Source organism: Talpa europaea (genome assembly GCF_964194135.1).
Source record: "Talpa europaea genome assembly, chromosome: 12".
In the NCBI taxonomy this organism is placed as follows: Eukaryota; Metazoa; Chordata; class Mammalia; order Eulipotyphla; family Talpidae; genus Talpa; species Talpa europaea.
Window position 1 is genome coordinate 63,942,455 of NC_140079.1, and position 23,531 is coordinate 63,965,985.

Below are 23,531 nucleotides of genomic sequence, written 5' to 3' on the forward strand. Positions count from 1 at the left end.
CAATTAGTGCCTTATATTTTTATTCACTAAACATAAATACGTCTTCCTAAAGCATAGGCTCAATAAATATACAAAGTAAATCAAGTAGAACATCTTCCTACATAGTAAATATACCCATTTCATAGCAACTGTACATATTTAGTTTATAGAATTGCTGTGAAATGGGTATATTTACTATGTATGGGTATATTTACTATGTATACAAAGGCACTGATGTAGAGTGCTGTCCAAACTCTACTGTGAAGACAATAAAAATTCAGTTGAGGGAACTTCATTCTCCAAACACACACAAAAAAAAACGGATAAAATGTGCAAACAAAAGTTAAATATGGTGCTGAAGTAAAATAGAAGGAAAAATCCACAAGTAGCAAAAGACAGAGAACTTCAAAATTAAGAAGGAGAGTGAGTGCTTGAAGCATGTGGCTCATGTCACAACTTGTCTTGGATGTAAGTTTTACAAGATGGATATTGTGTTTTTCATCTTCAGAGAGGATTAGCTATGAACTCTGAGGCCACATGAAATGAGTAGCTCCAATGGAGTCCTAGATATTGTGGAGCCTGTTGAAAACATGTACCATCCATGGAAAGGGATTAGAAAAACTACATATACTAACCTAAGGAACCTATAAAAATTAATGATCCACTGGGTTGGAAAAAAATGCCAATCATAAGATTCAATACAGTAGAATCTCTGCTGAAAAACACCAGAGTAAAGATGAATTTATAGAAATATCAAAATAATAGAAATATCAAAATAATACAAAGCTGCAGTTGATAATATCAGGCAAATCCATTAATAATTATAAAATGAATTCTTTCTTAGTGATTTCAAGAATAATTCATTAGGAAAATATAATCATTACATATTACAAAGAGAAACTGACAAATACAAAACCAGGCAAATAACTGGTGAAGATAAAAACATTTAAATATTAGAACTGAAAGTGTGATTTAATGAACAAGTATAGAACTACTTCATCCATCAAATAGAGAATTCATTCTTTCCTCTAAGCACTTTTCCAGGGAAAAGGTAACAAGACAAAATTTTTCAACACAATTTATGAAGCTATCTTCACTATGATAGCAAATCAAGAAAATAACCATGCCAGAAACGATAATTCAAGGCAAATTCTCAATTATGATGAGAAGAAATGAAAATTTTTATAAAATACAATGAAATGAAACCTATTTATTATTTTATTTATTTACTTATTTTGCTGTGTTTGTAAAAGTCCATTATGATCAAAATGGATTTATTCTAAAAATCCAGGGAAGTATTAACATTTCAAAAACCTATAATGCAACTACTAATATTAAAAGAGAAAAATCGAATAAGCAACAAATAGAAGACACTGGATAAAAATTTGACTGCTGTCTGGTTAAATACAATACTGAGCAAACTATAAAAATAAAGGGAAGATTCTTAACTTGATTAAGAGAATTGAACAAATATATAAAATGAATACCACACTTCTATAAAGTCAGAAAATACAACATGGTTGCCTCATATTGTTTTAATCCTTGATTGCACTGGAGATCTTAAGCAATATGAAGAGATAAGAAAATGAAATAGGAAGAATTAGGGATCACTTTGGGGAAAACAACATTTTCTAATCTGCAGACAAGATTAGGACAAATATTTGACATACTTTATTATGTAAAGGTCAATATTAGGACATTTATTGGAGGATGAGGCAGCAGTTTTCAAGTTGCGGGTTTCATTATGTGAGTGTGGAAAGACCACAACACCTCCCATACCACCCATTTCTACTCCAGACCTGCATTTGCTTTGTTGCTCTGAGTCCACCGTTTTCTGTGATAGATTCTTTCTTGGGTCAGAATTGTATCTTTCCACAATACAGCTCTCCCTGTACTTTTACTTACAGATAGATGATGTCATGGCAGTGTGGGTACTGGCTATATTTTAAGTCACTATCAAGTAAATAGCAGAATTTCGTGTCTCATTAGTCCATGCTTTTAGTCAACACGCTGGAGGATTTTAGGTTCCTATATTCTTCAGTGAAAGAAATTTTACCAAATTTAGTCAAAAGCTCAATATTTTCATGTTTCTCTTTAGCAGCTAAAGATGGAGGCATTTACAACACATTGTATCCTACTGGGAAGCTTCAGGCAAAGGACCGGGAAAGTGAAATTTATTTGCTCCCAGAGCTGTTCTGATTGAATGTATGGCTGTCAGCGGGGGTGAAACGCAGGAGGGAAACAACACTGTTCTAGGAGGGAAAGTAAATAGACAGTAAAGAAACTCTGGGATCCAATTTCTGCAGACTGAGGTGGCTCACAGAATGGGACTATTTCTTTTCTCCTCTTGAGAATGATTTTATCCACTTATTCCTAGATTTTCTTATTTTCCTAGTGGCCTTGGGAAAATGTATTTCTGCCAAGTAACCTTCAAAAACTTGTAAGCAAATAACATAGCCGACATTTACAAAATGTTTTACAGTTTACAGAGTAATTTCACATACATTATCTCATTAGCTGGCCGCAACATCTCCAAGAGCAGCTGTGGTGTGATTCCCACTTGTAGGAAGGAGGCTCACTCTCAGAAGGTTAAGTGACTTTGCTCAAAGTCACACAACTCATTTGATGACAGGATACAGATTCAAGCTAACAGGTGCTCTGATCACAAATTCAGTGTTTTTTTCTGCCACTCATTGGAACTCAGTGAATGATACAATGAGTAGCAGTGGAGAAGATCTCAGAAGCCATCTCTTTGTAGATAACAGTCCTTGCCAAGGACAGAGAGTACAGAAACAATCTTCGTAGGCCGTTCTATGGATTCTTTTTTTTTTTTTTTTAGATTGTCTTTTTTTTATTTTTTTTGCATTTTTTTAATAATAAATTTTATTTTTATATTCCCCATACAGTTGCAACCCCCCCTTTCTGATCCCAATCCCTCCCCTCCCGCCCCCCACCCCCCCAAAAGTGTCTCTGTTTCATAGTTTTTTGTTGATTCTGATTTTCACTTTCTTGTAGTTATTCATTTTCCTGGTCCCTTATTTAAGTTTTCTAGATTCCTGCTATGAGTGAGACCATCCAGTATTTTTCTTTTTCTTTCTGGCTTATTTCGCTGAGCATGATCCCTTCCAGCGCCATCCATGTTGCTGCAAATTGCATGTGTTTATCTTTTTTGAATGCTGAGTAATATTCCATGGTGTATATGTACCACATCTTCTTGATCCAGGGTTTCGTCGGCGGTCTCTTGAATCTCGTTGTAGTTTGTAATCTTGGACAAAGTTTTGGACAATTTATTGGACATAAATCTAGGACAACTTATTAAATCTTCCTGGTCTGAGATTGTCTAGTCATTCAATGCAGTTAATAATGGTTACCCTAATAGTATTGGAATTGTTGTAAGAATCAAGTAAAAAAAAAAATCTCAGCATGCTTAAAATGCAGTAGAAAAGTGAGAAAAGTCTTATTCTTATCAAAATAATATAATAAACAGCATAGCAGGCTTTGGTTTTAGTTAACATCTGATGTACATCCATGGATAAAAACTGAAGGAACTGACTGGTATTGTACCCACTTATTTTTCTAATTTGTAAAACACTAAAACATATTAATATAAAAATCATATTTTTAACTTTGAAACTTGGTATAAAGTAAAAATGTAAAGTCTCCTGCCCACCCTCCTCTCCACCTTCCCTATTGCTTCTCAGTGCCTTCCCCAGAGTTAATTTCTTTTTTTAATTTTCAAACTGACACTTTATTTTTTTTACCTTTTTTTATTTTTATATTCCCCATAAATTGCACCCCCCTTATTTTGACCCCAATTCCCCCTTCCCCCCCCCCCCCCACAGAGTGTCTCTGGTTCATAGTTGTTTGTTGATTTTGATTTTATCTTTCTTATAGTTATTCTTTTTCCTGGTCCCTTATTTAGGCTTTCTAGATTCCTACTATGAGTGAGACCATCCGGTATTTTTCTTTTTCTTTCTGGCTTATTTCGCTGAGCATGATCCCTTCCAGAGTTAATTATGGTTAATGGCTTCTGATTTTCTTTCCTTTGTTTCCTTGATTTTCAAAAAATGTCCTACCTCAAAAGAATATTGCTACACAAATAGTGACCACACCTTAGAATTACACAGAGTTGCATAGTTTGTGAACATTTGCTTTGTTTCTTTCTCTTTTGAGCCTCCAAAGAGCCTCAAAAGAAGTGTTTATTATGACCTCTGATTTGTAGTTCATCAGGCAAGTGTGGTGATCATTTATTGTGCATGTATATCAGCCAAATGCTGGACAGACCTTGGGGGATCAAAGCGGTCAGTGCCACAGGAAATGCAGTTTAGTGAGAGAGATAAAAATGATATGTATCTGTATCTCCATGATCTAAATCTGTGCAAAGTACAGCAAGATCACAGAAGGAGGGAACTAATTCTGTCTGGAGCTGGTAAAAAGAAGAGCTAGGGAATATTTTATATTGAAGATTATAATCAAGTATAATTTCAAATGATACTAAATTTCAGAGACACAGAGCTTACTCAAGGTCAGGCCGTTACAAATGGCTCACCTCATAGATTGTGACTTCAAGCCCAAGGTCCTTCTCCCATCCTGTGCTGTACAGTTTATGGTTTGCCCATTCAAACCAGGCATGTGTTATATAATGTTTAACCCGAACTAAAGGAATTTCCTAGCTTCAAAGACATTTAGTACAGCCAACAGAGAAAGGTGATTGCCTGGATGGACTCTCAAGTTCACAGGCTTACCAGTTACTGTGAGAATAACCTTGATTTATCAGGGTGTACATGGTGCAAAATAGGGAAGTAAGGAAAGCTTGCGTTTATAATATTTTCCCTCAAACCTTTCAGGGCTCCCTGTGCTGTCTCTGTTTCTCAAAATCCCGATTGTGATAACACAACCAGCACTGCCTGGTGCTTGTAACAATACTTATCAGGTTGCAGAGGAATCTGGTGAATGATACCGTGATCTGATAGATGATTAATACTTGTTGGAGGTGACTTAATGGAGGCAGTGTTTACCCCATCTTAGTGTGGGAATTATAAAAACTACAATTCTTTAACCAGAAGAGATGGTTTTCTAAAGGTACAATTTGAGATCTTGTGCTGCCCAAGGGGAGAAACACTATTTGTGGGGGATAGTGGGGGATTAGAAGCCACTTACTCCTTGCACACACAATCCTGGCCCCCCCCCCCCCAACATCAGAAGTAACTGACTGTGCTTGTGTTCCATGCTGGGATACTGTTTTGGTGAGGAAGGAGGTGATGGCTTTGCCTTAGGTTTCTCACCCCTGTGGCAGGAAGGAAGAAACCTGCTGGGGTTGAGGAATTTGGAAGTGCCACCTCCGGTTTCCTGTTCTTTGGGCTGCCACCATGGCAGGGGCCAGGTGGCAGGGGGGAGCAGTGATTGCCAGAGGAAGGGGAACTTAAAGAAGTCAATAAAGTTCTGTCCAGGAGTTAGGAGGAAAAAAGGCCAGCCATAAACATGCCCTATTTGCTTCAACTCACAGGTAATATTATTTGGAATAGAGGGGCCCAAATATCCTTCCAAAGGGACTGCTCAGTGATTTCATGACTATGAAAACAAGGGGCAAAATGAATGTAGTGGGGATGATTTTGCAAAGAGAAACAAAAGTCTGGTCAGTTTCTGCATGACCCCATGACACCCCATTTTCCCTTCAGGTCTTCACATTTCCAGAGTCATCTGCATAGGAGACTGTGCCTATTGTGTTTACTGCCCTACTGAAGGACTCAGTACAGTGCCTGACACGAAATAGAGAATCAATAAATATTGTTAAATGATTTATATGATGATATATGTACTTGAGGTGACATCCCATCAAATCATTTCCTTCTCTACTTTCTAAAGATTATTCACACTTAAGCTTTGGTTAATAAATGAACTTATAAACCTTGTGCATAATCAAAAATTCTGGAAGGAAATAACCAGAATATTAATAACTATCTGGGAAATAGACACACTTTATTTCCCTTTGTTCTATTTATCTTTCTGCTTTTTCTAACTTTTTATAATATAAAAGCATGTTAATATTTATAGTGAGTAAAACCCCTACCAAACTTTAAAAATATAAAATCCTTTTGTCGAAATCTATCTAGTTTCTGTAGCAATTATATCTACTGACTTGTTACAATACGATGTATATTGGTACATAGGTGTATATTTGTCCATGTGTTTGTATGTACATGCATACATATTTATAGATCACACATATGCACCCATTTGTTTATTCTTCCAGCAGAAACGTTGATTCATTCATAAAATGTTTACTATAACCAAATAAAGACAGGGAATGTACTTGGTAAACTCATCCAGAACAACAGTATTGCATGACTACTTTATGAATATTTGAGAAGTGATAACCCTGCTGATTAATTCTACAGTCTCTTCTCTTGCTGGATCCATCTCCACATTACTCTCCCCCACATCCTCCACTCCCACCATATTAAAAACTCCCTGAAAAGGGTAAGTCTGGCCTATGTTTGCACATGTCCTCAAAGGAAACAAACTTCATTCAAGATGCAGGTCATGAAAGTGTCACATGATACCTGTAGCACTTCCCAATTCTCCCCCACCCCCACCTTTATGGACAACTGATCCCCATTCTTCTGGGCTGCCCTGTTCCCCACATGTGTCGCCATCATAGGCCTGCAACTTTGTCTCTCCATAGACTTTCATTCTGCAAGGGATGCAGAAGGTCTGAGTGCAGCACCACGCCCCCTCCTGGACATTTAGTTTGCCCTCAACTTGCCAGAAGCAGTGACAGTAAATGGCAGATGAAAACATCAGTGGAATATGTGTAAAATTGTAATGCTTTTCAAAGGAAAATACTAATTCATTGCAGCCATCTTTTAGGCTGACTTGCCTCTTGTTTTGGATTTCCCAAAGCTTTACTTTGCTGTTTTTGTCTAGCAATGTCACCAGAGATTATGTTGTTTAGATCTTGTCTATCACAAGTTCTATGGTTTGATGGTAAGAACACAGAAACTAGTTTCTATGCTGCCATGGCAATCACTGCCAGTAAAAAAACAAAACAAAACAACTTTTCCCATTGAGTCCATAGGAGGAAAAAACAGCTTCGAGCTACTGCCTGATTTAGATGTACGAGTTTATGCCAAATACTTCAAAATAACTATGAAAATTATAATGGTATATTCATTTAATTTCACAAGCATCTGCAAGGCACTTACCATGCACCAGAAACTGTGTATAGATTCAGGCTTGGCTCCTAGCATGGGGACTGGGGACAACAGGCCTTTTCCACCAAGGTATTACTGGAGGAAAGCTGCTTCTTCCCTCATACCATCATCCTGTGGGGCACCATGCTCTGAGTCCAGCCTGTGGAGAGCAGGATATTTTATCCCTACCTGAACAGGTGGGGAAGGCCTCTTGCCTCTTCCTGCTGTCCCTCTTATAGCTGAGACATGCACTGTTGGGTACAGAGGGGAGTCCCCCAACTCCTCTGGGTTCTTCTCCAGCTGGATGAGTAATCAAAACAGCATCAGATGGGATAGCAAAGGGAAAATCAATTTAATAATGTGCATTCATCAGAGCTGCAGTGATTATGCAAGGCCCATCCTTGGAATGGAGAAAAGAGTATAAATCCTGAACTAAGAAGTGGAGTTAAGGAGACTGGCAGGAGAGAGGAGAGAATTTTCACATGATAAGGAAATGATAACTTCATATGACAAGACTTTGCCTCTGGAAGCAGCTCTTCGGCTATCTTGAGAACATTTGATTCACAGGGCAATGATGTAGCTAATGCTAGAGTATCAGTATTAGTGGGCCCAGATTGCTATTTTGCCTGAATTAACCTAAGTATATTTTTATTTTTTTATTTTTTATTTTTTTAAAGATTTATTTATTCATTTGCACAAGAACCAGGGTACAGGCCAGATGTGTGGGAGGGTGAGAGGACTCACCAGAGACAGAGCAGGGAACAGAACAGGCAGACTGATGAAATACGCTGCTGAGGGGAGCAGTGGGCATGACAGGAGAGGTCTGCCGTGCCATATGGATCCTCACTGGCCAGGATCAAACCCGCGCTGCAAAGGCTGCGGACAGCTTCACAAAGCGGCGCTCAACCGCCTGCGCCACCAGGGGAGGCCCTAAGTATATTTTTAAAGAGATGTAGTTATTTATTCATATTACTAATGTGCATGCAACAAACACTATCCCCAAAGGTCTTATGTAATTGAATTTTGATAGAACAAATTGTATTTTTTTCATTCGATTACATTATAATTTTAGAGATAATAGTATTTGTCCTCATTGCCTAATGCACTAAATAGGGAGTAATTACTGCCTTCATTTTCATTTTCCAAATACTTATTGAGCACCTATTATGTCCAAAGTGTAGTATCAGGCTTGCACTAAAGTAGTAAAGTAGGCAAACAAGTGCATCCTAATCAAATTAGAGCATTAACACATGCCTTGAGTATAAACAAAGTGTTAAATATTGGTATAAACAAAATGCTGTGAAAATTTCAGAGACATTTTCAAGTAAACTTGAGAACCAAGGCCACTCTAGACAAAACAATGAAGCAAGGAGAGTTTGTATTAGCATTTCTTTCCAAGGCAATACCTCCATTCTGGAGCACAATACACTTGACCCTTGAACAATGCAGGTTTGAACTGTAAAGATCCACTTACAGGTGGATTTTTTTTTTCTATATAGGTCATCAATGCACAAATTGTTTTATCTGTAAATAAATATAAATTTCTTTTTCACATTACTTTTTTACTTTTGATGTCTAGTGTTGGTAATATGGATAGCATCTATAGTGTTTTATATCATATAAGACAATATTGATATAGGTACTGATAGGTGAATCATCTTGAGAACAGATAATGTAAACTTATGGTATCAATAAACAGCATGGTACAATAAATGTATTTTCTCTTCCTTATGGTTTTCTTAATAGCATTTTCTTTTCCCTAGCTTACTTTATTATAAGAACACAGCATGTAATACATATAGCATACAAAGTATGTGTTAATTGACTGTTTATGTCATTGGTAAGTTTTCTGGTTGACAGTAGACTATTAATAAAGTTTTTAGAGAGTTAAGGGTTAAGCACAGATTTTCAACTGTCTGGGAGCTGATGACATCCATAACACATTTTTCAAGAGTCAACTGTATTTACGTTAATATAGACCATTCTTAGGTTCCAGCTCCCTATTTGCTAATCCAGAGCTAATACAGTGATGAAAATGGCTAAAAGTGATATTGTTGTAAGTTGTCTTCCTCTGTTGGTACATCTTTAAAAATGGTAGCATGGAACCAATCTGAAACTCATGGGCACATGCATCTTTAAAAATGGTAGCATGGAACCAATCTGAAACTCATGGGCACATGCATTGATGTGAATAGCAGGCATTTGTCACCATAACAAGCTGGTAGTCAAAATATATTACATGCTGTTACATGTACACTGTCTCCTTTGGAGTCATGGAATTTTAAAGCTGAAAGGCATATTGGAAATAACCTAGTCTGGTATTCTCTTATTAAAATAAGGAAACTAAGGCTTAGAGAGATTTAAAACAAGTAAGCACTCCCACCAGCAGCACAGGAGAGTTCCTTTTTCTCCACAACCTCGCCAACATTGGTTGTTGCTATTTTTTTTTTTAATATGTGCCATTCTCACTGGTGTGAGATGGTATCTCATTGTAGTTTTGATTTGCATTTCCCTGATTACAAGTGATGAACATTTTTTCATATGTCCGTTGGCCATTTGCATTTCTTCTTCAGAGAAGTTTCTTTTTAGCTCTTCTGCCCATTTTTTGACTGGATTATTTTCTTTGTTTTTGTTGAGTCTCATCAGCTCTTTGTAGATTTTTGTGATCAGTCCTTTATCATTAGTGTTGTGCACAAAAGTGTTCTCCCGGTCGGTGGGGTTTCTTTTTGTTTTTGTTATTGTCTCTTTTTCTGTGCAGAAGCTCTTTAATTTGATGTAGTCCCAGCTGTTTATCTTTGCCTTCACTATCACTGCTTTGGGTGAAGTGTCTGTAAAGATGTCTTTGATGTGCATGTCATGTAGTGTTTCGCCTATATGCAAACTGGTCCAACCACTATGGAGAGTTGTGTGGAGATTTCTTGAACTACTACACATAGAGCTTCCATATGATGCAGCAATTCCATTCCTAGATATTTACCCAGATGGCACAGAAACAGTAATTCCAAAGGACACCTGCACCCCTATGTTTATAGCAGCACTATTTACAATAGCTAAGCTATGGAAACAACCCAAATGCCCAAAAATAGATGACTGGATCAAGAAGATGTGGTACATATACACAATGGAATATTACTCAGCATTCAAAAAAGATAAACACATGCAGTTTGTAGCAACTTGTATGGAGATAGAAGGGATCATGCTCAGCAAAATAAGTCAGAAAGAAAAAGAAAAAGACCGGATGGTCTCACTCATAGCAGGAATTTAGAAAACCTAAATAAGAGACCAGGAAAAAGACTAATCAATACAAAGTAAAAATCAAAATCAACAAGCTACTATAAACCAGAGACACACTACGGGGGCGGGGGGGGGGACGGGAGGGGCGGGTAAAGGAAGGACTAGAGTCAAAATAAGGGGGAGGTGTAATTGTATGGGGAATATAACCAAAACGAAAATGCATACATTGTGCAAAGATGAAAAAAGATGTAAGAATTATATAAAATAAAATATTAAAAAATAGATAAAATAAAAAAAATAAAACAAGTAAGCAACTATTCAAGTAAACAGAACTTATCCAAAGTCAGTGAATTAAGCTAGGAGCAAGCTAGTAACACCAAATTACATGAAACTAAAATGCGGTTCTTTTGATGTGTAAGTGAGAGTTCTTAACAATTTTAAGAATCATCACTTATCTGTTGTTCTGAGATAATTTAATCTTTAATTAAGAACTAATGTCCAACTATTATAATGGGACTCATTATATGAAGGAAAAAATCCTGAATATTAAACACGAACCTATTATATATTACAATTTGTTCTTGAGTTATGTCAATGAGAAGGCAATTTCATTTTACAAAATAGAAAATCTAGGAGTCTAGTGACTAGTTTAAAGTCAAACAAAGTGTCAGTGGCTCACCTAGGATCAGGACTCAGGTTGTTCATCTTATCCTTAAGTCTTCATCCTGAGCCCCAGGAGTTCTTTAGTGGGAAATGATTTTCGTACACATTCCTACCTGTGCCTAAGTTTTAAACTAGCAAATTAATTCATGAGCAAGTATTTATGACCATTCTTCTGTAACTGCAATCTGAGATCCCAAGAGTGAGGATCTCTCCCAACAAGGAGGTTCCTCTACCTGGGAAGAGTCTCAAGGCGGGGAGGGCGGCAGGGAGGGATTTCCATCCAGAACAAGAGGGTTAATGATCAATGATTTGTAAGTATCCACAGGCAGTTGTAGACTTATGATCTTTGGTCTGTACACCTTGGGGCAAATAACAATAACAAGAAAATGAACCAGTGCAGAGCTTTTCAGTGAAGGCACCAGAAACAGATTTTCTCTCTGGCATTTTCACTCCTTTCAAACCACATATTAATGAATCTGACCTTTTTAGTAATTTGATTCTGACAATGACACAGCAGCAACAGAGCTCAGAGGCTGACAGCCTGATGTGGGCAAGCCAAGTAATTACTGTTTTAAATCAAAGAACCTCTTGTGCTTCCATCGCAGTCAGATTGCATATTAAATAGGAAGTTTTCCATCTTCTATACTGTGTGTGTGTATGTATTGATATAGATATAGATATAGATGATATAGATGATATAGATGATATAGATGATATAGATATAGATATAGATATAGATATAGATATAGATATAGATATAGATATAGATATAGATATAGATATAGATATAGATATAGTAAACCCTGTGGGTTTACTTGCCAAAACTCAGAAAATTTGTCTGCCAATTTGGGTCTCCAGATGTAAGAGACATGCTGGGGGCGTTTTGATATTGAGTCTTAGGTTTGGAAGAGCCCTTATCAATCAATTCTAACTTCCTTCTCTAAGTAGTATTAACTCTGAAAACTGAACCAACAGCCTGATTGTGGGAATACAGCCCCTAGATCAGTCAAGCAAAGATTAATTATGACCCTATTATATATATCACTAAAATCAACTGTATTCTCAGGCAGGGCATTCCATTAAACTTGGGCAAGTCATAGACTCATAGCTCAGCCTCCTTCTCTTCAGTTCTTCCTTTTTTCCTCCTCATTTTCTTTATAATCTCCCTGTAAGTTGTAATGTTTTCTAGTATCCATTGAGCATCCAACAGGTCAATTCACAATTAAAAAAAAGGACCATATGAAGTTGTGTCTTAGCCATGTAGCCAGCAGGCCATACTTTTGGATAAGAGGGAGAAAGGATAAATAAAAACTAAATTTAGCTTAAAACATGTAAGTAAACTCAGTTTGCAAAAGGCTAATTGAATTTTCTGTCTAGCCATTCCTTATTTCCCCATGGCTTTGTACTTTTCTTGGAAGAATTACATCAGGATGAAAAATTTAGCTTTGGTTTGTGACCAGATTCATTTCCTGGCTCTTGAGTGTTTTATCAGAAAATTAGCTTTTAAACAAGGGAATGGGAAACCTTGCTTTCTCACATTGAAACCACTAGTTTAAACCATTTTTCTGATGTCAAAACATCACTGATTTGTCTAATGATCAAATTCATTTTTTGAATATTATAATGAACTGTTTCAACAATCCAATTTGTTATACTGTGGATGATAGGCCAAAAGAAGAGAGGCATATTGTTTACACTTACTAAATATTCTCATTCATGGAGAATAACTGATGGCCAACTCCTCAAGGGCACCATAATCTATATATTACCTTTTTGCAACTTGACAAAATAAAATGATCCTTCATTGAATAGATTAGCCCAATGTTGAGAACTTGGCCAGCAGAAGCAAAAAGACACTCTGAAGAGATGTTGCCCTAAGCCAGGTCTGTGCTTTCTGCATAATAAGCACAGAAGTGATAATTAAACTAATACTAGTTGCTGGAACAAACAAGCTCAAAATTACCAGTGGCTTATTACAATAAATGTTGGCCTTGAGTTGACATTAAATTTACTTACTCATCAACCTCAAAAAGGCAGATGGAGAAAGACAGAAAGCCACCCTGTTTCTCAATCTCTTCAGCCTAAAGATACCTCACTGCTGTTCATGTTCCATTGATATCAATCAGTCACTTGGAACTACTGAGGTAGAAGCAGAGGAGAATTGGTAAGTCTGGTTTGTGATACAGGAGATTTCTGTGCCTAATTATTTAATAAAATTCATTTTGAACAAATTGGGGTAACTTTGTACAGTTTTCTTGTACACAGCAATTCTGTAGAGCTGCAATTGGCCAGTCTGGAAGGCTCAGCTCCAATTGCTTTTCAGATGCCAGCTGCTTCAAGCCATACATTTAGATGAACACAGACTTGGGAGTCAGTCAGGACTATATTTAAAAACCTCACAAATTGCTTAGCTACTCATTATCTCAAAATATAAAATAGAGATAAAAATAATTCCAGTTAAGCAAAATGAATTGAATGATTTGACTCTGTTCCTATCTGAAATCTTAGTAGAATAAGGATAAAATGTAAAAAAAATATAATCTAAAAATCTTTAAGGTCAGTGACAGCGGATTAGAAATGTCAATACAATTTCGGTGATGGACCATGGATTCATGAATAGCTGATTTGATATAACCAAGCCAAAATAATACTCCAAAGTAGGACAGGGGTGAAGAAAATCAACAGTAAGCAAATTGATTTATCTTCACCCTTATTTACACTTACCTAGGAAGCCTCAGGATTGAAAGTATCAGATACATCTGACATAAGCATTGCAAGAGATTGACTATGAGCCTCCTGGGAGTCATGGAGGGCACATACCTTACAAAACCTGGGGCTGAAAGAAAAACCTAGAAACTAGATAGTGAGACACCCTGCTTCCTTTCCTTACTTGGTTCCGAGTTTTTAAGAAGTCAAAATTATTTTCTCTCCTCTTTGGAGAAAATTCTGGGCAAAAGAAAAACACTTTGCATGCCACAATGGGTATTGGTGTCCAAAGCTGCTATAACAAATTACTACAAATTTAGCAATTTAAGACAATAAAAATTATCTTACAGTTCCGGTTAGTAGTTCAAAATAGTTTTTACTGGGCTAAACTCAAGGTGCTGGTTTTATGGAGACTCAAGAAGATAAGATGTTTCTTTGCCTTTTCCCACATGCTCACAGCATTCGTTAGCTTGAGGCCGTCTTCTTTCATCTTCAAAGCCAGCAGTTTCAGACCAAGTCCTCAAGTTCTGTCTGGTCCTCTCTTCCAATTCCCTGTTCCACTTTTAAGGATCCCAGGAAGATGTAGCATATAATCACAATGGAATATTACTTGGTAATCAAAAAAGATAAGCTCATTCCATTTGCATCAGCATGAGTGGAGCTACAAGGGATTATGCTCAGTGAAATAATTCAGAAGGAAAAAGAAAAATAATGATTTTTTTCATAGGAATATAGGGGAAGGAATATTGGGATTCATAGGAATACAGGGGAGGAATATAGGGAAACCAAACAAAAGGTCAAAACAGGAGAGAGAAGAGCACAAGGGACCATGGTGACAGGTCACAGGTGATGTGGTGGTCGGAGATTTATGGGGATTACACCTGAGGGGAGAAATCAAATACTGTACAAAAATGAACAATGGTATAAGAAAATTAAAAAGTTAATGAAAGAAAAGAAAAAAGGATCCCTGTGACTACATTGGGCCCACTCAGATAATCCAGAATAATCTCCCTATTTTAATGTCATCTGATTAACAACCTTAATTTCACCTACAACCTTAAGTTTTCATCTTCTTATGTAGCCTAATGTAGTCACAGGTTCAGAATTAGGACACAGATATCTTTGGGAGCAATTAGTTCTCACAAAGAAACATCATGCTCTAGTCTGGTCACCCTGTGAGTGAGGTCCACTGACTTGCAAGTTTTGCGCAAGCCAAGAGCCCCAAATTGGCTTACTAGAGCCTCATCCTTATGGCTGAACTCATAATCAAGGACCACCAGGTTTTAGAGACCATTCAGAATTTAGAGAGACACATACAGACACACATGCACACACCACACCACACCTGTCCACATTTACTTACTTCCTCCTCATCCCCATACATGGCCTAGAGCATGGGTGCTTATTAGGCACACGGGTTCATCTAGAAGGAACAGAGTTCATTGTATATTTTCTTTTTTCCCTAGCATGAAAATAGAAGACCATAACCACTTATTTATTGAAGAATAGATGAAGCTGGGAGCCCAATCAGCCTGGAAATCCAGGTCCTTTGGCCCTGGGTCAGGTAGTAAAGGTTCTTAGAGTTCTAGAAAAAGAATCTTCTGGCAGTAGGTAAAGAGATCAAGGTCTAAAGTGGAGCTAGATTGCTTTGGCCCAGTAACTACAGACTAGGAACCATTTAGAAGGAGTTTTGGGGTTGTTAAGTAACATAGGAGCTGGATGACATGGTCACATATACTGTACAAGTTTCACCCTGTATCTTTCCCCACCCCACCCTTTCATTCTTTCTTCCTTTAGTAGTCCTGTTATTTCTCTCTTCCTTCTGCATTACTCTTCCCTCACCCTTTTTTTTTTAAGATTTATTTATTTATTTATACAAGCACTGGGTACAGTCATGCACTGGGTACAGTCAAGCATGCAGGAGGGTGAGAGAATTCACCAGAGCCAGAGCAGGGAGCAGAGCAGGCAGAAGGACCGAAGTACACTGCTGAGAGGAGCAGCGGGTGGCAGGAGAGGTCTGCGCGCCATGTGGGACCCTCCTGCGGTGGCCAGGGAGCAGCCGGGGATCGAACCGGTGCTGCAGAGGCTGTGGGCAGCTTCGCAACACAGCGCTCAACCGCTGCGCCACCGGGGAGGCCCTTCCTTCACCCTTTTTTTCTTCAGTCTCCCAGCATGTTTTCCTTTTGCTCTACCAATTTGAGACAAAGTCCTCAGACAATAACAACATCCACTTGTTTTCAACATAAATGTACAACAGCGGTACTGGGTTACAGAGGTACTGGGTTACTCTAGGAGTACTTTCTTCTAGTTCTCTAGAAAATTAGTTTGATAGATTATTTTCATTGTTGGCCTCTTATTTCTCCTCCTTTCCCAAGATTCCCAAGGAACATATGAAACTCAGAAATGTAGCAATGCAAGAAATGGCCTTCTTTTCCTGATTACCTTTCAACAGACATGCCCTGAGAAAATGTGCTAACAGAATAGGTAGAAATTTTGTTGTCTCCAGTCAATAAATCTAATTAAAACATACCAAGTAATCTTTAATTTTGCTCTGGGTTAATGTAATCTCTTGGTTATAGTCATTTTGGCGGTGGTGATGACATCAATGAATGCTAAATACTCGTGGAGAGGTAGGGTTAGCTCAGAACATTCTGCTCCTATGTTGATGATTCATATCCTGATGCCTGCCAACAGGAGGGCTTTGATGTTCTGGTTTCCCAAGCTAAGCATTTAGTAGAATCATCGAAAATATCCCACTAGGCAAAGAAAGAAAGGATCATGATTTATGATATTTTTAACAAAAGAAAGAAAATTAGATGTATTTCAAGTATATATAAATATAGATACATAACATGTATTTATATAAGACATATAAGTATATAAAGTATTTAATAATGTATTTGATTTGCTACACAATTTTAAATTTTTTAAACATGTGTCAAAATGACATGTATACATAATTTAAAAATTCAAGCAATGCTGCAGTGTTTAAAATAGAAAATAGTAACTCTTAATTACATTTCTTGCCTTTCCTGATTACTATGCCAAGGATGTAGCCATTTAATCCTTTCAGTTCTTTCTTTTGTTTACCTCCATCATGCTAGATAAATACTTGCATTGCTATTTCTTGATTTTTCAGTCTTACTTAGCTGGTTTCCAACAACAGAAAATGAGAATCTAACTTTCTTACTTCCCTTCCCTGTCATTCCATATATATTTATGTCACAGATTTGATTTTATCAATATTCAGGACTTGCAGTAATATGATTATATTAATAGACTTCACAGCTGGGCCACATGGAGTCATCACATTATACATCTCATCCAGTTTTCCTATGTCAGTGGAATTAATCATCACTTTTGCGGTCATTTGCTTAGAGTTTACTGTTCTCACACTAATTTACTTCTAAACTCTATCAGATCTATAAGACTCCTCTCCTCATAGCCAAGAATATCACAAAATCTATTCATTCTTTCTCTTTTTTTCTTGAAGACATTCCCTCTGGAAACATCTGTTCTTAGGCTTCTGTCTGTGCTGGTTGTCCTCTAACCTACAAAATAGCTGTTTTCTTGGCTCTTCTTTTCATCATTATACTAAAAATATCATTTGTCTTTTTCCTAAGCTGGATCTTGCCTCTTGGATACCAAATCTCTGCTCCCACCTTACTTTTTATTTTATTCTCCTTTTTGATAGAAAATATTCCTTAGTGACTTTCTAAGGAGTTTCACTCTGCAGTGTCTTTCCCTGCCTTAGTCCAATCAAGTCAGAGATGATAATGCAAGAATCTCCAAAATGGTTTCACATTCACTTACCCATCCATCCATCCATCCACCCATCCATCCATCCATCCATCCATCCACTCATTTATTTGTTATTCTTAGACTCTATACTGCAAAGATTAATAAATTACAGTTCATCTCTGCAAAGACTTTATAGAATAATGGGAGAGACAGACACCTATCTTCCTAGTTGCCAGAGCAAAGGAACCAGACAGAACACATTTGTTATCTTGTGACCACAAAGCACAGAAGCAAGCAAGGGGGTAGAGCATCATGGAGGGGGGTGTTATGACTGAGGCTTCCCAAAGGATCCCTAATACCAAGTGCCTGCTTTCAAAGAGGTGCTGTAATATTTACCACCTAATAAAATTTATGTGTACATATATATATGACCTGAAGACAGGTCATATCTATGATGCTTTCAAAAGAAGGATGCATTTGGTATGTTTACTGACTGAAAAAATAATAAAGTGTCACTAACAGCCATAACTTCAAAGATAGTGTTGATGACTTACTCTCTACTACTTCCCTGTCTCCCATAAATGCTAACAGAATTTGTAACTACTTCCCATGAATGGAGAGCAGAGTACTGAGCATACCTGCACCCAAATAACTGGATATTTATGGCTAAATAAAAGAGAATCATTTTCTCCCAATTTTTATTTCTACTCAGTTATGATTGAAGGGAGATATAAAATGACAGGAATACCTCAAGAAATCGGTATGATGTAAACAATGTTAAGAGCCAACTTGAATTGTGGCTCTACCTCATTATCAGATTCCATGGACATGGGCAACTTAACTAGTAATTAGGAGAACTGATGCAATAAGGGAATCTATATAGATTGATAAATAAGTTGTAAAAATCTGCCCCATGCTTCCTCTCTTCCCAAGTCTTTCCCCTCTCTGACCACAGTGACATCATAATAAATCTAAATATCCAGATAAAATGAATGATTATCTGTTAAAAAATCACCAAAATTTGTCTTCAAAATACAAATTTTCTTTTTTTAAAAGATTTGTTTATTTATGCATACAAGAGCTGGGGTACAGGCCAGAGATGCTGGGGGTGAGAGGATTCACCAGAGCCAGAGTGGGGAACAGAACAGGCAGACTGACTAAAATACACTGCTGAGGGGAGCAGCAGGCGAGACAGGAGAGGTCTGCTGCACCATGTGGGTAGCTTCCTGGCTGGGGATCGAACTCATGCTGCAGAGGCTGTGGATTGCTTCATAGGTTGTGTCTTAACCCCTTGCGCCACCAGGGAGGCCCACAAATACAAATTTTCTTACGATTGACTCAGATGCTATGCCCCTAGTACTCCTTTTCTCCATCCATACTTTATTTCCCTCCATAGAACTTCTTACCTTCTAACGCACCATGTGTGCATATGTACAGATTATAAATTATTGTATAAATATATGACTTATATATTCATTTTCATTATTATATGTCTTTACCCTAGCAAGATGAAATCTCCATGAGAACAGATTTTGAATATTCTGATTATTGACTTATTTGGGGGGTTATGGTTACTTCTGGATCCTACTTTGGAAGGCCTAAGATCCTCAGAACTCAATACCAGCTCTCTAAAATAACAAAATGGAATAACAAACACTTGTGATGTACAAATTATTACTTCTTAGCCTTGCTAGCAGCTGGCTTATTAAGATTATTAAGATATTGTTTACGTAATTTATAGAGTAATAATATAACTAAAGAAGTAATTATATAATTAACATAATTCATTTACTAAATTCATTCATTTAACTTAGTATTTGTATAGGTTTGATGTACTTATACTGTATTCAGTGGTATTACTATCATGTTTTACTTAACATTTGGTCAAGGACACACCACATATATGATGGTGGTCCTGATGTAGCCTGGGCATAGTAGGCTTAGACCACCTAGGTTTGTGTAGTTATATTCTATGTCATTTGCACAGTGATGAAATCACTTTGTGAACACATTTCTCAGAAAAGTATCCTTGTATTTAAATGACACAGGACTGTACCAAACTTCCTGTACTGAAACATTTCTGCTTCTCATAACTGTTGTCCATGATCCTAAATCAACTTTGGGAAAATTTGAAGCCTAAAGCAGGCAGATGTCTTCTGAGCATGGACGTGAATGAAAGATGCACTAGTGAATGCAAGTGAGTAAGTTCCCTATTCAGTGCAACCTGAGAGCCCTGAGGAGGGGAAATGACATCCAATTATTTAAGGTATATGACAAGAAAGTCTTCATCTGAGGCAGGCAGCCCCTGAGGCCACGCCTAAGTAAATGGTGTGTATTAACTTAGCTCTATCAATAGGCCAGCTGGGAGCCTTGCCTGAGGGGCTCTGAAAAGCATAGAAAGCCTGTCTGGGTTGGAGATTTACAGGCAGCATGTGACAGGATACCAGGCACTTTGGACTCGCAGTCAGAGGTTCTGGGTTTGAGTCGTGTCTCTGCCACAAGACCCTTTGGGCATCCCCCAGAACATTTGTGAGGGTTAAACTCTAATTAAAATGTGAGAGTGTCTAGCCTTGGAGCCAGTGTTAATGTAGCTGGTCAATAAACATTGGCCATATCAGGCTTTTTTACTTTTAATTGCATTATATTTCAAAGCTGAGAAGCAGATGGTAATGGCACTGATTATGAAGCTGGGAAAACCTTCACTGTCTTCTTCACACACAGCACAAGATAACAGTTCTCAATTTATCAATACTCCAAACTGGATTACAAAAGCCTCACTCATCCATTGATCCTATGGATAAAGAGGAGGGATTAGCTTGTTTTTCTTGAGCAAGACAAACATGAACAGTGAATTTTATGCCTGTAAACAAATGCACAGAGTTACAGAGAAGAAAATGATGAATGTTTCTCAAATGAAAGGAAAAATAAAATGAGCCCTCAGGTGCTACATAGATATTGGTAGGAAAAAAGGAATATGGTTTTGTAATGAAGAATATAAAAAGGAATTTATTTCTAGGTAGATGGTGATAAACAGAGTCCAAGGGGGAAAAGAGTGAGAAGACCATGATCCTGTGCGTCTGTTCATTCACTATGCCCCTGAAAAATCAAGGTATAAAATTAATTGTTAACATGAAGGACGCATTCTGTATTTAAAGGAAGAGGTTTCAGGGAGCTACATATAAATTAAATGTTCTTCTTTTAGCTGGGTCATTTGTTTGGCAAATTCTATTTTACAGTAAATGGGTTTTTAAAGAAGGATAACCCTCTGTCTGCATAAGGAAATATGTATTATTTTTAAATCTGTGAATCACTAAAAGGTCTAAACCAGAATTTTTCAAGTGATAAGACACCCTAACATTATCCGCAAATTTACATAGAGAAGACTCTTCTGAAATATGGCTTTGTGGCCAAATCAGCAATTATTTTACAAATGCAATAAATTCTACAGCTACAAATAATTTTAAAGTTCAGTTTGAAGGAGTTAATTCAACCAGCAGTGATAATAATTTAGGAAATAAATACTAAGCTCTGCCAAGGAGAGTTAAAACCCTGCAGGTGTTCATTTGGAAAGAGTGGATGATTTAATCCCCCTTCCTTGCTGATGTGTGTAGGGTGGCAAGAAATCTGTTATTTGTTCCGAGTCTTTACAGAACAAGATGAGAAAAACAAGGTACAAACTGTGTTGTGAAGGTCTGATTGGACATGAAAAAATGCTTCCTTCCCATTTGGATGTTTGAGCACTGAAACCTTTCAAAAGGAGAGGGACCAGGCATTGCACTTGGCCCCGGATAAAAAAGACAGGACCCTAATGGAGCCTTTTATTCCTAATACAAAACCCTTGGAATGAAAGTCTAACACAGTTGGATTCTGAAGCTTCTTCAGTCTCTAGTGATCTCTGATTATGTCTGCATGTGACAGAACTCCCCAGCCCCCTCATATAGCATGAAGAAGTTGCCTGCCATGAGGATGTTTATCGACAAGTCTGGAAAGCTAAAAGCAAAATTGTAAGATCAGTGATATTTTCCTTGTAGCTCACCCTTCATGCCTTTCCCTCCCCAGAGAGACTGACCCCCACTGCTCCCCTTCAAGTAAGCATGTCCCCTCCAACTGACAGTCACAGCATCTAGAATTGTAGTGCTCACTGCAGATTGGGAACATTATTTACTTGTGGCTCTTCCCTGGTTTGTGCATTCCTTATATTTCTTGAGAGGTAACCAATAAGCAAGCCCACAGGAGTTATTTGAATGAGCAAGTGAATGTGTACATGAATGACTGTTCTCTCATTGAGACTTGCTTTTCCCAACAGTGTCTCATTATTGTCTCACTTATTCTGAATTGAGTTTCAGATTCTGGATCTACCTTTCTACCCTCTTAGAATTTTGGAAGCCCTACTCAGAGCAATTAGGCAAGAAAAAGAAATCAAAGGCATCTGAATCAAAATGGAAAAATTAAATTTTCTCTTTGCAGATGCCAGGATCTTATAAATAGAAAATCCAAAGGGTTCTACCACAAAACTGTTAGAACTAATCAACCAAATTAGTAAAACTGAGGGATACAAAATCAATATATTGAAGCCATGTGTCTGCACACATTAACAGTGAACTACCTAAAAGAGAAATTAAGAAAGCAGTCCCGCATACAACAGCATCAAAAACAATAAATACACCATCCTTACTCTCTCTCCCCAACTTCTTTGCACAGGAACTTGCAGTTCCTTGAGAGTGAAAAGCAAATTAAGGAACAGTTGCGCCTAAATGTGTCACCTCTCCATTGCCATTTGCATTTTAACAAGAAGGTTTCAGAAATACAAAACAGTAAGCCAAATGTTGGAAAATATCCCTAATAATTAGAATCCTGAAAACCATTCAGAACTAATCAATTTACTGAATATTTTCTATTTAAACTCCCACCTTTATAGATTATGGATGTGAGGTGGGGTGAAATAAAGCCTTTGGTTATAGGGTTTCATTATTCATTCGTTCATTCAGCAAATATGGTACATATGCTACATGAAAGACACTGCTCAGGCTCTTATAATATACTAGAGAATGACACCAACAATGAACTCTACTCTATTGGAGCTTACATTCTAGCTGGGGGATCCAGACAATACACAATATAATCAATCAATCAATCCACCATACATAAGACGAAAAATAATAGAGCAGGATGAGGACCTGGATGTACAGAGGGATAGAGGGAGGTTGGGTGACCATTTGTAGTATAACTTGGTGGCTATGTCAGAGTTTACTTAGCAGGTCAGAAAAAGGAGGATCCAAGTACATATCTTAGGAAATGGTTTCTGGAGGAGCTAATACAAAGTTCCTAAGGAGGGAGCAATTGTGCATCCATTTTTGAGACAAAGAAAGAAGTGAGAGTTGATGGAGTAGGACAGCAAGGAGAAAATAATGGAAGAGTCCTTCAGTTGATGGTACGGAAGATCATATAGGGCTGCAGGCCATGGCAAGGACTGTCTTTCCTTCTGAGTAAAGAGCAGACCCAGTGAAGGTTGTATTTGGGGGTTGACATGATCTGATTTACACTGTTAAACAATTACTGCTACTACTTTGTTGAGACTATACAGAAGAAAAGGAAGCAGCAGGAATGGTTGGTAGGCAATTTTAGGTTTCCCAACAATCAATGCTGGTGAATCAGAGGGTTGGTAGCTGGAGGTGGTAAGAAGTCATAGTTTGAATGTGCTTTGACATTATATTCCATAGGGTGAATGACTGAAGTGTGAGAAACAAAGGGGAATTAAGGATGACTTCAAGGTTTTGGCTCATCCATCTGGAAAGATGAAGTTATCAAAAGTGAAAAGAGGAAGGCCTTGACACAGCACATTTGTGGGGGAGTGGGCAAGACTGAGAGCTCCTTTTTGGACTTGTTGAGCTGGAGATATTTATTGGAGTACCAGGTGTAGAGTCGATAACCCCAGGAGAAATTTCAGAGTCTCCCTGGAGTATTCCTGTGCCTCATATATGGGATTAGCTCCATTAATTGGCAGTTACTCCCGAT